The following is a 13,544-nucleotide window of genomic DNA, read 5'->3' on the forward strand; positions in this document are numbered from 1 at the left end:
AGAAGGTTTATGCCCGGAGCTGCCCATCCAAAGCAAAGTCACATGTTCATGTCAGTCTGCAATCTGTTAAAAGACAAATTCTCTTTTCTTTGAAACTGAAATTGTAGTTATTCAGAAATATTACTTAAATGACTTAGAAATACTTACAAAATGATTCAATGATTGTAAAAGTATGATTAAGTAAGGGCTGATATGGAGCTCCTAGAAAAAGCCAATTCAAATGCCCAATCAGAAGGGGAAGAAACAAGATCAAATGGACCGGAATTGTTTGACTCCTCAGCAAACGAAGACCCTGTCCAGAAAACAGGATCTTCTCAAGTGCAGTGCTTGAAATATTTGGACCCATGCGGTAGATATCAACCACTTCCCAGTTTCACACCTGGTTTTGGGAATTCTGGTTTAGTTTGTTGGGTTTTTTTGTAAACCTAAGCCAGATTTTCTAAATACAAGACAAAAAGTTTTCTGAATGTCTACACTAGTATTCTTACAAAAAGGTCTTGAAAATATATCAGAAAAATATTTAGCAATTTCAAAGAACCTCCAGGTCACCTCTACTATCTCAATTTACGCCAATTCACCAAGAAACATTGCACGCAACAGCATCTGTTTGCTCTGTTCAGAGTCAGCTGGGAGATAAGACATTGGCTGGGATATTGGGGATATTGAAGGTGATTCTTGGGTTAATTGATACAGATCACATAGGCTTAGTTCAGGGACTCTAGCCAGCTTTAAATGACAGAAGTACTCTCAACTTTATCCACTCAACAGAATCCTTTAAAGGACTGTAATTGTTTTCCTCTATGGACAGTAGAAAACTTATATCTAAAGCTGTGTGTCTTTCTATTACCTCTGATGAATACACTGGGATTTTAAACACGAGCAAGAAAAACCGGCTCAGTTTTGAAACAAGTGAGTCTTAAATGCTGGATGACAGTGGAATCACATGCTAAGAGAACAGCAAGAGGAGCTAACCTCGTGTCTCAACTGTCCTGTTTAAATAAGGATCACTAGTAGGGCAATGTTTAAAATTTAGAACATAGAGAACATGTTTATTACTTTTCTTTTTATATGGAAAGGTTGAGTTTGAAGGAGAGTTCAGGCTGAAATGGATTGGGGAAGAAGGACAACCAGAAAGTTGTTATGGGGAGAAGTTACACATTACCAGTGCTAGGGGACAAAGGAAGGCTGTGGTACCTTTGAAAATGTTCAACTTTAAAGGCAACCGTTTTGCAAGTCTCACTTCATCTCAGCAGATAAAGTGAATGCTGAGTTACCCTTTCCACTTAGTTTATCTTGCTTGAGATTTTTATTCTTTTACTATGAGGGACATAAGGGTATACTTTATCTACAAGAAAGGCAAACTGAAGGATAGCACATACTTTTGAATCAGGTAGGAAACATGATCTGAGAGAAGGTGGGTTTGTGGTATGTATGTGTCAGTGCCACATCAGTGAAAATCTCGTCATGAGACAGAGGGGTCTGCTTCAAACCCAGGATCTCTCCTCGATGACTGTATGTAATGATACAGTGTGGGCCTGTGATGTGCTTCATAGCTTTGTGAGTGCCTCAGATGTATAATGACAATTCATCACTGAAATCTCTGCTTCGATGAGTCATTCAGCTCTTTCTCTTCATTTGCATGTACAGAACAAGGTACATTCTTTCTTCATGTCCATTGCCCTCTGGGTTTGCTCTTCAACCGTGCCTCATGCACACTGACAGTGTTCCTTATGACTTTATCTAAAGCCTCTGTTCAGCACATCAGAGCTCACTGCAGGGAAAAGAAGATCATGTATTTGCATATCTCCACTGAGTCACAGATTTTCTTCTTCCTTTGTATTCCTATTGCTTTTCTTCTCCCTCACACAGAACTGGTGTCTGGTCTCCTTTCTGGTCTACCATCCCCATCCACAAGTCACCACAGTTTTTCGAAATATGCCCTAGCCTGGTGGAATAAAGGTTTGCTGGGGACCTCTTGTCCCCTCTTGTTCCTGGGCACACAGTACAAGTAAGCTGTGATGAGGTGACTGAACTGATCCTCAGCCATCTTCTGAACAGGTAACTGGAGTGTGTGTCCTGTTGACCTGCAGGCCAGCAGCAGGAACAGCTTCCCCAAAAATTTTTGTTCATCATCTGTGTGAGAAAAGCAAGTTAAATCTCTGTGAGGAGAAAATTTTCACCAGCAATGTCAGAGGTGTGAGAATTGTCAGTATTTACCCAGAATAACAGCCAAGACTCACAACTTTGAGATGGTTGTCAGTTTTGGGGGATTTTTGTTTGCTGTCTTTTTTTTTTTTTTTAAGGAATGACTGATAGGAAAGGATGGGACAGACAGACTTAAAAATTAAAAATGTGTTACTAGATTGCACTCTAACTTAAAACACAGTGTATGTATTGTAGAAAAGAAGCATGATGGAAGAGAGAGAGAGAAAATGAAAAGGCTCTTTCTGTGAACTGGTGATATATTAACAGCAGGTTGAATTTTCAAGGAAATTTCTGTAAAGAATGGCTTGAAACTGGCCTTTTCTAGTGATGGAAGCAGATGTTCTCTAGGAATTAGAGCAGACTATTTGCTTTGCTAAATCATCTGGAGTTCATCATTGCTTCTTCCCATCTTTGCATTACTAAATAACATATCAGGCATAACTGAAAGTCATGGGAAATGTACAGGGTTCTGGAATTAAAAAATAATATTTTTAGTGTACAGGAGTAATTTCACAAATACTTAGAATTTGCTTTATTAAAGAAAAAGCAAAACAGCCTGGTGGGCTATGTTCTTCTTTTAATTTCTCTAGATAAAAGCAAATGATGAGATGCAATACTACCACTCCTTGGGTCAGAATACTCAAAAAGGCTTAAAAAGGAAGAAGACACAGTCTGTTAAAAGATCTCTGCCCCTGCCGCTGAATCCTCCCTAACAAGCAAAAAATATGATAATCTGAAGACTGTCACCTACAGATAGCAAAGTTACTTTAGCCCACTAAGGGGATTTTACTGGAAGATTCAACTGAGAATATGCACATTCGTGTCAAAGGCTTCCATTTGGTGCACAACACTCCCAAGCATTTTTGTTATTGTCCTGTACTTGCATACTAATGAGCACTGACTCAGGAGAGCTGCCCCAGTAAATGTTACACTATTCTCTTTCTAGGGCAGGGATACACAGCCCCAGGAGTTATGCACATAAAAAAAAATTAGTAGAGATTAGGACAATACATAGTAATAAAACAGGAAAGGGCAAAAGAAAGTCAATCCATGCAGCAATGTTTGAAGAAATGGAGGGTATTTTGAGGTCCCATATCTTTCTGTTCCCTTTTATTCCATTCCTGCATTTCTCCTCTGTAGTTCGTGGGTTTGAATAATTTGTACCTCAGAGAACCAAATATGAGATTTTTAAAAAACATTCCAAAATTTATCATATCTGATTACTTCTGTTAAATAATACACCACCAATTCTAAGTAATCCAATATTTATTTTAGGAATCCCTTGTTTCTGCACTAATCTGTGGCAACTGAAGCCCTCTTCATTAAACTTTGAGTACCCATATGTATGGAGTTCAAATTTGTTATATAGTTGGTTTAATGTCCATGAAATAAACAATGGCTCTGTCCATTTTGAGTTAAAATTCGACCATCTGATGAAGGAATCCATGAACAGAATTAGATGGAATTTCCAGGATACTTTTTCATTGTAGTAAAAATAGGTAAACATTTCATTTGTAACTATACATTAGGTCATCAAACAGCTGCCCTTACCAGGCAGGAATAAGATACAAGGAACTTCTGTTTTTCAGATTAAATGTCAAAAGTGATTATTGCTGGAATATCTTAGAATTTGTAATTATTTTTCTTTTAATTTTCATCTCACAGGGAACCTCTCACACTCTTTCAGTGGTTCTCTTTTGTTCTAGAATCACTTCATAACTGCATATGAACTGGCATCATTCTATTGTGTAACCGCTGCAACTAATTTTTCCAGTCTGTTTGGGCCTTCCTGACAAAAAGAGAAGCTGTTTTATTTCTTTCCTTTTTGAGGATATCATAATATAAGGAGAAAAACACCAGGCATAATGAGACAGAATTATGTTATAAACCCTCAGAGGGAAATATATTTTCTCAAAATTCTTGGCACAGAACTTTGCAGAATGACCTAGTTGGTAAGTGGCAAGAAACAAAAAGTTAAGTAGTATAGTATAAACAAAATCCTACCCTAAGGAACATTAAACTGAAAAAAACCCCCTCCAATTATCATTTAGGCATTATCCCCTTCACATTTCTCATGTCTTTCATGCAAATATCTTTAAATTATGCAATATCTGATTTTTTTGGTATAGGATTACAATCCATTCTCTTTTTGGTTTGTTTTAGATTTGTATATTCCTCAGCACAGGAGAGTCCTAATCTAGAACCAGGCTGCCCAAAATATTTTTAACAACCTCAGCATGTTAATAATAACTTGCCTCATAAAGTCTAAAAAGATGTACTTTTCAGTAAAGAATTTAAATACCTCCAGTCATATAGTTATATCCCAAATAATGATGGTGGTTTTGCTATATCTACTGCCACAAATTTATTGCTGAATTGTAATTTGACTTCTGCAATGAGACTGTGCATAAAATGATCTCATATGAATATTCTGCAAGCTGCTTGGAATGCATTTTTAAAATGTCTCTTACAATAAAAGTGTATTTGGGTTAATTAATCTGTAGCAATAGAAAACTGGGGGAAATGTAAGCAACTCTGATATTTCTGGTTTAAATACCTTTTTAAAATTAAAAATATCAGGACTTCACTCTCCATTATCTGATAAACACATCATGCAGTGGGTGAACAATTGGCTCATGGTTCGGGCACAGAGGATAACAGTGAAAGGGGGAACATCAGACTGGCCACTTGTCACTAGTGAGGTACTGCAGGGCTCCATCTTAGGCCCTGTGCTCTTCAACATCTTCATAAATGACTTGGATGAAGGACTGGAAGGGATACTAAGGAAGTTTGTAGATGACACAAAACTGAGAGGAGTTGTTGACTCCCTCGAAGGCAGGAAGGCCCTACAGAGAGACCTTGAGAAATTAGAAGGATGGACAATCACCAAGCATAGGAAGTTCAACAAGGGAAAGTGCTGGATTCTACACCTGAGATGGGGCATCACTGGATATATGTACAGACTGAGAATAAGATACTGGAAAGCAGTACCACAGGGAGGAGTGTTGATCAGCTGAAAGGCAGGAGGGCTCTTCAGAGGGACCTGGACAAACTGGAGCTTTGGGCTGATTCCAACGGGATGAGGTTCAACAAGGCCAAGTGCCGGGTCCTGCACTTTGGCCACAACAACCCCATGCAGTGCTACAGGCTGGGCAAAGAGTGGCTGGAGAGCAGCCAGGCAGAGAGGGACCTGGGAGTTTGGATTGACAGGAAGCTGAACATGAGCCAGCAGTGTGCCCAGGTGGCCAAGAAGGCCAATGGCATCCTAGCCTGTATCAGGAACAGTGTGGCCAGCACGTCCAAGGAAGTGATTCTTCCCCTGTACTCAGCACTGGTGAGGCCACACCTGGAGTACTGTGTCCAGTTCTGGGCCCCTCAGTTCAGGAAGGACATTGAGGTGCTGGAGCAGGTCTAGAGAAGAGCAACGAGGCTGGTGAAGGGACAGGAGCACAAGTCCTATGAGGAGAGGCTGAGGGAGTTGGGGTTGTTCAGCCTGGAGAAGAGGAGGCTCAGGGGAGACCTCATCACTCTCTACAACTCCCTGAAAGGAGGTTTTAGCCAGGTGGGGGTTGGTCTCTTTCCCCAGGTAGCATCAGTAAGACAAGAGGGCACGGTCTTAAGCTGTGCCAGGGGAGGTTTGGTTAGATATTAGGAAGAAATTTTTTACAGAGAGGGTAATCAGGCACTGGAATGGGCTGCCCAGGGAGGTGGTGGGTTTTCCATCCCTGGAGGTTTTTAAGATGAAACTGGCTATGGCACTTAGTGCCATGGTCTAGTAACCACAGGGCTAGTAGATCAAGGGTTGGACTTGATGATCTCAGAGATCCTTTTCCAACCCGGCTGATTCTATGATTCTATGATTCTATGATTTTATGAAAGGGACCTGGGGGTCCTGGTTGATGGCAAGTTGAACATGAGTCAGCAGTGCCCTGGCAGCCAGGAGGGACAACCGTGTCCTGTGGGGCATCAGGCACAGCATTGGCAGCCAGTCAAGGGAGGGGATTGTCCTGCTCTACTCTGCACTGGGGCAGCCTCACCTTGAATATTGTGACAATTTTGGTCACTGCAATATAAGAAAGATATTAAGCTATTAGAGTGTTCAAAGGAGGACAACAAAGATGGTGAAGGGCGTGAGGGGAAGTCATATGAGGAGGGGCCAAGGGCACTTGGTCTGTTTAACTTGGAGAAGAGGAGACTGAGGGGAGACCTCATTGCAGTCCTACAGCTTCCTCATGAGGGAAAGAGGAGGGGCAGACACTGATCTCTGCTCTGTGATGACCAGTGGCAGGACCTGAGGCAATGGCCTAAAGTTAATATCAGGGGAGGTTTAGGTTGCGTATTAGAAAGAAGTTCTTCACCTAAAAGGTGGTTGGTTGGGCACTGGAACAGGTTCCCCAGGGAAGTGGTCACAGCATCAAGACCGACATAGTTTAACAAGCATTTGGATGATACTCTTGGGTACATGGTGTGACTCTTGGGGATGGTCCTGTGCAGGGCAAGGAGTTGGACACCGTGATACTGTCTGTTATCTCCCAGTCCTTCTCTGCATGCCTGGGTTATGGTTAAGCTCAAGTACAATCCCTGGGAACTGCCTTGCTATTGTTCATTTGTTTTAACTTAAGCCCACTTTCGATGATATTCTGGCTAATACACTCCACAAACCAGTGTGCATGCACATTGCAGGAATTAGTGCATACCATTACAGTAATTTTTAGTCCTGTAAAACTGTCCCTTTGACACGACACTAGCAAAAATTAAACTGTTTTAAATGACTGAAGTAGCAGCAGGTCAAAGGAGGTGATTGTCCCTTTCTACTGCATGCTGTTTCCACCCCACCTAGAGCACTGTGTTTTGGAGACCACAATATAAGAAAGATACAAAGCTATTAAAAAGCAGCCTAAGGAGGGAAAAAAAGATGGTGAAGGATCTAGAGGGGAAACTTCTTCAGAATCCTGAAGAGCCAGGCCTCTTCAGCCTGGAACAGACAGGTGAGACCTCAACACAATCTACTCCTTCTACAGGGAAGAGGGTCAGGTACTGAACTCTGGTGACCAGTCACAGGACGTGAGGGAAAAACATGAAATTGTGTCAGAAAAGGTTTAGTTTGGATATTAGAAAAAGGTTTTTCACCCAGAGGGTGATTGGGTGCTGGAACAGGCTCCTCAGAGAAGTGGTCACAGCACCAAGCCTGACAGAGTTCAAGAATCATTTGGATGAGACTCTCAGACACGTAGTGGGATTCTTGAGGTTGTCCTGTGCCAGGCGTTGGACTTCAATCATACTTGTGGATCCCTTCTAAATCAGTATAATCTATGATTCTACCCATTTATATAGAATAAATTGATTGTCACATTCTTTCCCACAGCTTTACTGTTTATCTTAGATTAGATTGATCCTACCCTTAGATGGTGAAGGGATAATGTCTCCTGCTCAATATCCAACACAAGTGATGCTAATCAGGTTTGTGGTTGTTACTGCGCATGTGAATTAACTAACAATACAAAGGACTTATTGCATATGTGCTCCACTTTTATCTGAGGAGTAGAAGGACTGTGATTAATAGAGACATCACTGAATGCATTTCCAGCAAAGTTAACACTTAGTCTTTCATCTTAAACACAAGTGTGTAGATGCCAAACCTTAATTTTCTCTCACGGAATATATAATTCAAAATAATATTCAGAGAGGGAGGGTAATTACCAATCTACAAATTTGTTTAGATTTCTAAGAGCATATTTCTAATAACACCAAAGTTGTGGGTTTGATCCTTTTATGGGCCCTTCACTTAAGAGTTGCACTTGGTGATCTTTGTGGGTCCCTTCCAGTTCAAAATATTCTGTGCACTCAATTTTAGAAAAACTTCAGTCTCACGGAAGTGATTATCTTCAAACTATTGGAGGTCACCAAGAAAGTCCATGGCAGATAAAAACTCAATGAGTTAACATTCCATCAAAAAATATTTGTCTTTATTCAAAAATTACTATTCTTCCTGAGGTTGACAAAATTACATAGAGAAATAATGGTCAAAGAAATAAATCCTTTCTGATGAAAATATTACAAATTCCTTTCATTTAATCAGGGAACAAGAACTTGAAAGCAAAAATCCAGAAGCTACTCTAGAACATATTTGATCAAAGGCTATTTCACCAAGGAATATTCCAAAAGAAATTATAACTGTAAAAATATATTTTAATGATTTTTAGCAGAATTTCCTTTTTCACCCTTGTTAATTTTTTTTCAAGAGGAATAAAGTAAGCAGAAGTTTCCTTTTACTTATTGAAGGTTTTATTTTTAATATTAAAGTTATTTAATGTGACAAGCTAAAACCAATTGCTTTAGCAGACACAAAGGCTGCCTAGCAGTTTATTGGAGGAAATAGTCCTCTGACTGTGAATCTCTGTAAGTGAGACTTATTCCAACCTTTGCCTCTTCAATCTTGGTTTCCTTCTAGAAGTATTTCAAAATGCTCATTATTTTGAAATAATGACTGCCACAGTAATTTGGATCTGAGACCATGTCTATCAGAATCAGCAAAAATGGCTGAGCTATTGTATATTCTAATTCAACATTTATAAAATGTTGGTAACTGCTATTAAATAGCCATGTCATAACAGGCACAGTCATTTCAAGATAGGACTGTGACAAACAGTGTACGTGGGGTTAGCCCACCATTGCTCCTTTTTTGTCAGAGGTCACATATTTCTAGTATAAGGGTGAAAGAGAATTGAGGTTGAATTTGTTGGCTGCAGGAGTTTGTTCTTTCCTAGGGTGAGGGTTAATTGGGGGAGCAGGAACCAAATCTTCTCTGTACAGAAAGTTACAGACGTAAAGCAGTGACAAGGAAGAAAAGAAAAGCAGAATGTTTTTTCCAGAACCCGAGTCTAGAGCTTGCAAGAAGCTCAGGGGCAAACATACAGAGTTGTTTCAGAGGTGTTGGGAAAAAAAGAAATTTCTCAACCATCAAAAGGCACCACACAGAACTGGCTGCAACACAGAAGCCACTACTTTCAGCACAACTAAAGATGGTAAAATGAAACCCCCTTGGACATGCCAGTCAGGGGAAGATTACTTTATAAGGAATTTTTTATTTTTATTCTACCTTTTCCATTTGCTGACAGCATTATATATTCTAACTTTTGGCCTGATAGATCCAGCTTTTTAAGTGATGTCTGCCTGTCTTTATTTTCTCTGTCAAAGTCACTATAAGGAAAAGACTGAGGCAAATCTTTATTATCATGATCATATACTGCTTCTGGAAGAAGCAGTATGTTAGTCACCCATTACCTGGAGTAAACCTTAAAGACTTTTCTTGGTTTGAGAATGGTTCAGTTGAGGATCATTATCATCTACTGTCAGTATTAAACTCCATGATGTATCTCTCTTTTGCAAATTGGAAAATATCTGTAGCTTGTCTAATGGTAAGGACAGAGAGGCACCAGAAAAGATTACTAAAGGCATTTATAGAACCTCTTTCATATGTTTTTAAAAGCATACAAGTGCCAATTAAGAATATTTTTGGTATAAATGACCATGTTTTGGGCAACAAATGGACTATATCGTATCCCAAGATGCTGTCCCCTCACATTTCTCCTTATTAGACATTCTGAAATATTAACAGACATCTATATACAAATCTTCCTTTTCTCTGTATGACTTACATAGAAAAAGCCAGCCTAAAACACTGAAATAAAAAAGTTGTACATAAGCTGTTTATCATTTAGTTTCCTCAAACCTCCAAGACACAAATAGGATGAAAGACCCACAGATAATTAACCTTCAGAAAAGCATAAAAAAGGCCAAGGCCTATATCACTGAAAATACACAGGATTTTTAATTCCTCCAGGTCAATATCTATAATTCTACAGCTCTCCCAATCTTCATTAAGACGATGAAATACATGATGCAATATTTAGAGGAGTCCTGATTCTGTGAAATATCCTATTGTCTCTCTAACTTAGTCTTATCACCTCATACTCAACTATTAAAAATAAAAAATCCTCTGAGTGAGCTCCTCCCTCCCATATGCATATTGTTTTCACAAAGCTTTTCCATAATCTCTGAACTCTTTTGGTTTTAGCCCCATGACAGATAACCAGCTTCCACAGAGATTTCTTCTTAGCTAAGATCATAGAGCTTAAGTTTGTCATATCCTACATAACTAAGCCTTCCAGCTAAAGTATATTTATAAAGCTCGAGGCAGACTAGATACTTTCTTGTATTGTCAACAGATTCATTAAACATGATCATCTATTTCTTTCACAGGGGAAGTCTGAGGTGTCACGTTATGTACTTTGTCATTAAATATAATCATGCTATCTTTTCAGCATTAGCAGAGGAGAGTTTTTATTTTATATATAGCTTTAAAGAAGGATTGTGATAAAACATCTTGATAAATAGCAATGAGTAAAGGAAGAAAATCCAGAAGGAAGCTACAAAATAAAGGGCAAAATGAAAGGATAGGTTCAGGAAGAATAGAAACAAGGAAACTTTTGTAAAGAAGTTTCTGGCTTGAAGGCAAGATATTTTAGTTCTAATTCTGTTTCTACTACTGGCCAGCTATGTGTGTTAGAAACGTCAGCTGGCTCTTTCCTCGCCTCAGTATAGATCTCAGCATCACATTGCCCATCTCCTGAGTGAAAAATGGTCACTCCCTCCTAAGTGGAATATGAAATTCCATCCTTTCAAGTCACTAACATTCACCAGGGCAGAACCCAGCTTCAAAATCCAAGGTTGGCTTGTCCTACAGCATCAATTTTTTTTGAGTCTCTTTTTGCTTCTGGCAACACTCAGTTCATGCTGCCCTACAAATAGAGTTACTTGGAAATTTGTCATCTGGGTTGTTGGGGTTTTTTTAATTTCAATGTCTTAGAAAAGCTGCAGCTTTGGACCTCTACAGATATTTACAACTAGAGACTTGTATGTGAGCTAGGTATGGGTGTTCACATTACAGTTGCTAGAGGTGCTCAACACAGTCTGAAGAGTGACTCAGTTCACTGTAAAGTTGGCATCTGCACTTGGTTAGTCATAACATCTGATCACAGACCCACAGACTAGAGAAAATGCTTATCCCTTCCACAACCTCTGAATGAGTCTATCATCCAAAACACCATCCTGTCTTCCGGTCTGTTTTTCCAGTAATCAGTCAAGCCATAAAGTTCCAGAGCGTTCTCCATCATATCTGAAATAAACCCAGCATGTTATACACTGATTTTTTTCCTCTCAAACTCCTCAGTCAGTTTAAAGCATAATAATCCACTTGCAATATATGGTTGGCATTTACTTATTGTCTGCTTAGAATAATTTCTTGACTTTATCAGGTTTATGAAGAGACAGAAAATCCAACCAGCCTTCATGTGTCTTGCACTGTACAACAGCAGGAATATGGCATTTTTCTTATCTCCAATGTTGTTTTCAGTGAAGCACTGACTAAACCTATTTACATATGCCCACAAATGTCCATCAATCTCTACAATAAAACCCTGTTAAACCTTGCAATTTTCTCCTTTGTCTGTAAGCATTTTTTCTCTTTCAAATATAATTTCAATATATCAAACACCATCTTTTTACAGCCTTTTTAAATAGCTAACACAGGATTGTCTTGCTCTTTTCACATGAGGAACATAACTAATAGATTGGCTTTAGTAAATCTGTATACTTTTTTAAAGCAACCTTAGACAAATAATATCATATAAATTATTTTTCCTGATTCCTCCTGCAGAACCTTAATAATTGTTTCCTCTTTTAACACCTTCTACAATCTGACAAATAGACCTTCTAAAAATGGCATATTTCCCTCAGGTAAAAATGTGCTTTTCCTTCTTCTGAAATCATAAATAACAATATGAAAAAGACTAATTTAAAATGATTCTTTTTTCCAACAAATTTGAAGGTCATCTTGTTCAAATGCTGAAATGGACTGAAGCTGAGAACAGACAAAATAAAAGGTGACTATTTCACCATATGAAAAAATTATCTTATGGCCACAGCCTGTACATAAATTAGGGTAATCTGATCCACTGTCAAGTAATAACACAGGTCAAAAAATTTCAGCTAACACCTCAGGTATAAAGCTGATTAATCTCACTAAAGCTAGAACATAACTCTATTGCCCATTGCATAGCATTCCAACTTTTTAAGGCAGGACCTCCCACTGCTCAGACAGCGTTTAGTGTACGGAAATCTTGGATAATGCTGAACATTTCTAGACATTAGGACATTGTCTACTACTGGTTTCTACCTAGACAAAACAAAATTTACATTGTCAGGTGTTTTCAACTACAACTTCTTATTCAGAATTTACTGATGGTGCGTGTATATCCAGAACGGATCAGTCTCCACTCTGAGTACATAAAACTACCTTTGCCTTGCTGAACACTTGGGTAATTCACCACATCAGTAGGAAGGGAAAATAGTACATCATTAATTGTCCAACCATACTGTTTTCCAGCTACTTTGAATAAGCCACTGTATCTTAGTAAAACTGGAGACTGCCATGGCATATTTTTGCCTTTTCCGTATGAAGAGCATGATTAGCTGGGATTTTCCCCGGAGTCTAGGATACTACTGCTGGATAACTTTTATAATTACCTCAACGTTCACCTAAGCTCCCTTTTATTTCCTTAATTTCAATGTGATTTGGGAAGAAATTACGGAAAAGGAAATGATAAAAACCTCTCTGGTATGATGGACAATGACTGAAAAGTAAGGCCTGTGTTTGTAAGCATGTCTGCAAGTGTGATAAACTTTTATTACACCTTTCTGACTGCAGTTTGAAATTTTGAATAAACCAGAAAGGTTTATTTGACTCAAAATCCTATTTCAGGTGGAGGAAAGGTATTACTGACTGCTGAATCCAACAAAAAGCTTTGTTCCTAAAATAAGGTAATGTAAAGGAATTTAATGCAATTTGATAATTGCATTATTAAAATAATAATTTAAACTTATTAAGAATTATAGTTTGTTTTCTAATTGGAAACATTTTTGTAAGATTTACCTGCATCTAATTTTAATTATTTTTTTCTAGATATTTGACCCTGAGTTGTTTCCCAGGTTTTATTTGCTGAGACAGGTTAAACAGGGTTTTTTGGAGCAACTTGTTTCTCAGTTTGGTCAGTGAATTTAAATTTTAGAAATTTTCACAATGCTAGCTAAACAGCAGTTATTTTTTAGGTGTATGAGTCTCTTTTTGTGGCAAGGGCAGTGGGGAGCTGGTTTTGTCAAAATGCTCTCTAGATGTAGTTCACAGGAAGCTAATTCACCTTCTGCATGAAACAGGTGGCTCACATCAATTTTTTGAGAATCTGTCGGGTAAGGATTGTATACAATGTTTTCAGTTGCAA

This window comes from Chiroxiphia lanceolata, chromosome 1 (assembly GCF_009829145.1).
Source record: "Chiroxiphia lanceolata isolate bChiLan1 chromosome 1, bChiLan1.pri, whole genome shotgun sequence".
NCBI classification, from domain to species: domain Eukaryota; kingdom Metazoa; phylum Chordata; class Aves; order Passeriformes; family Pipridae; genus Chiroxiphia; species Chiroxiphia lanceolata.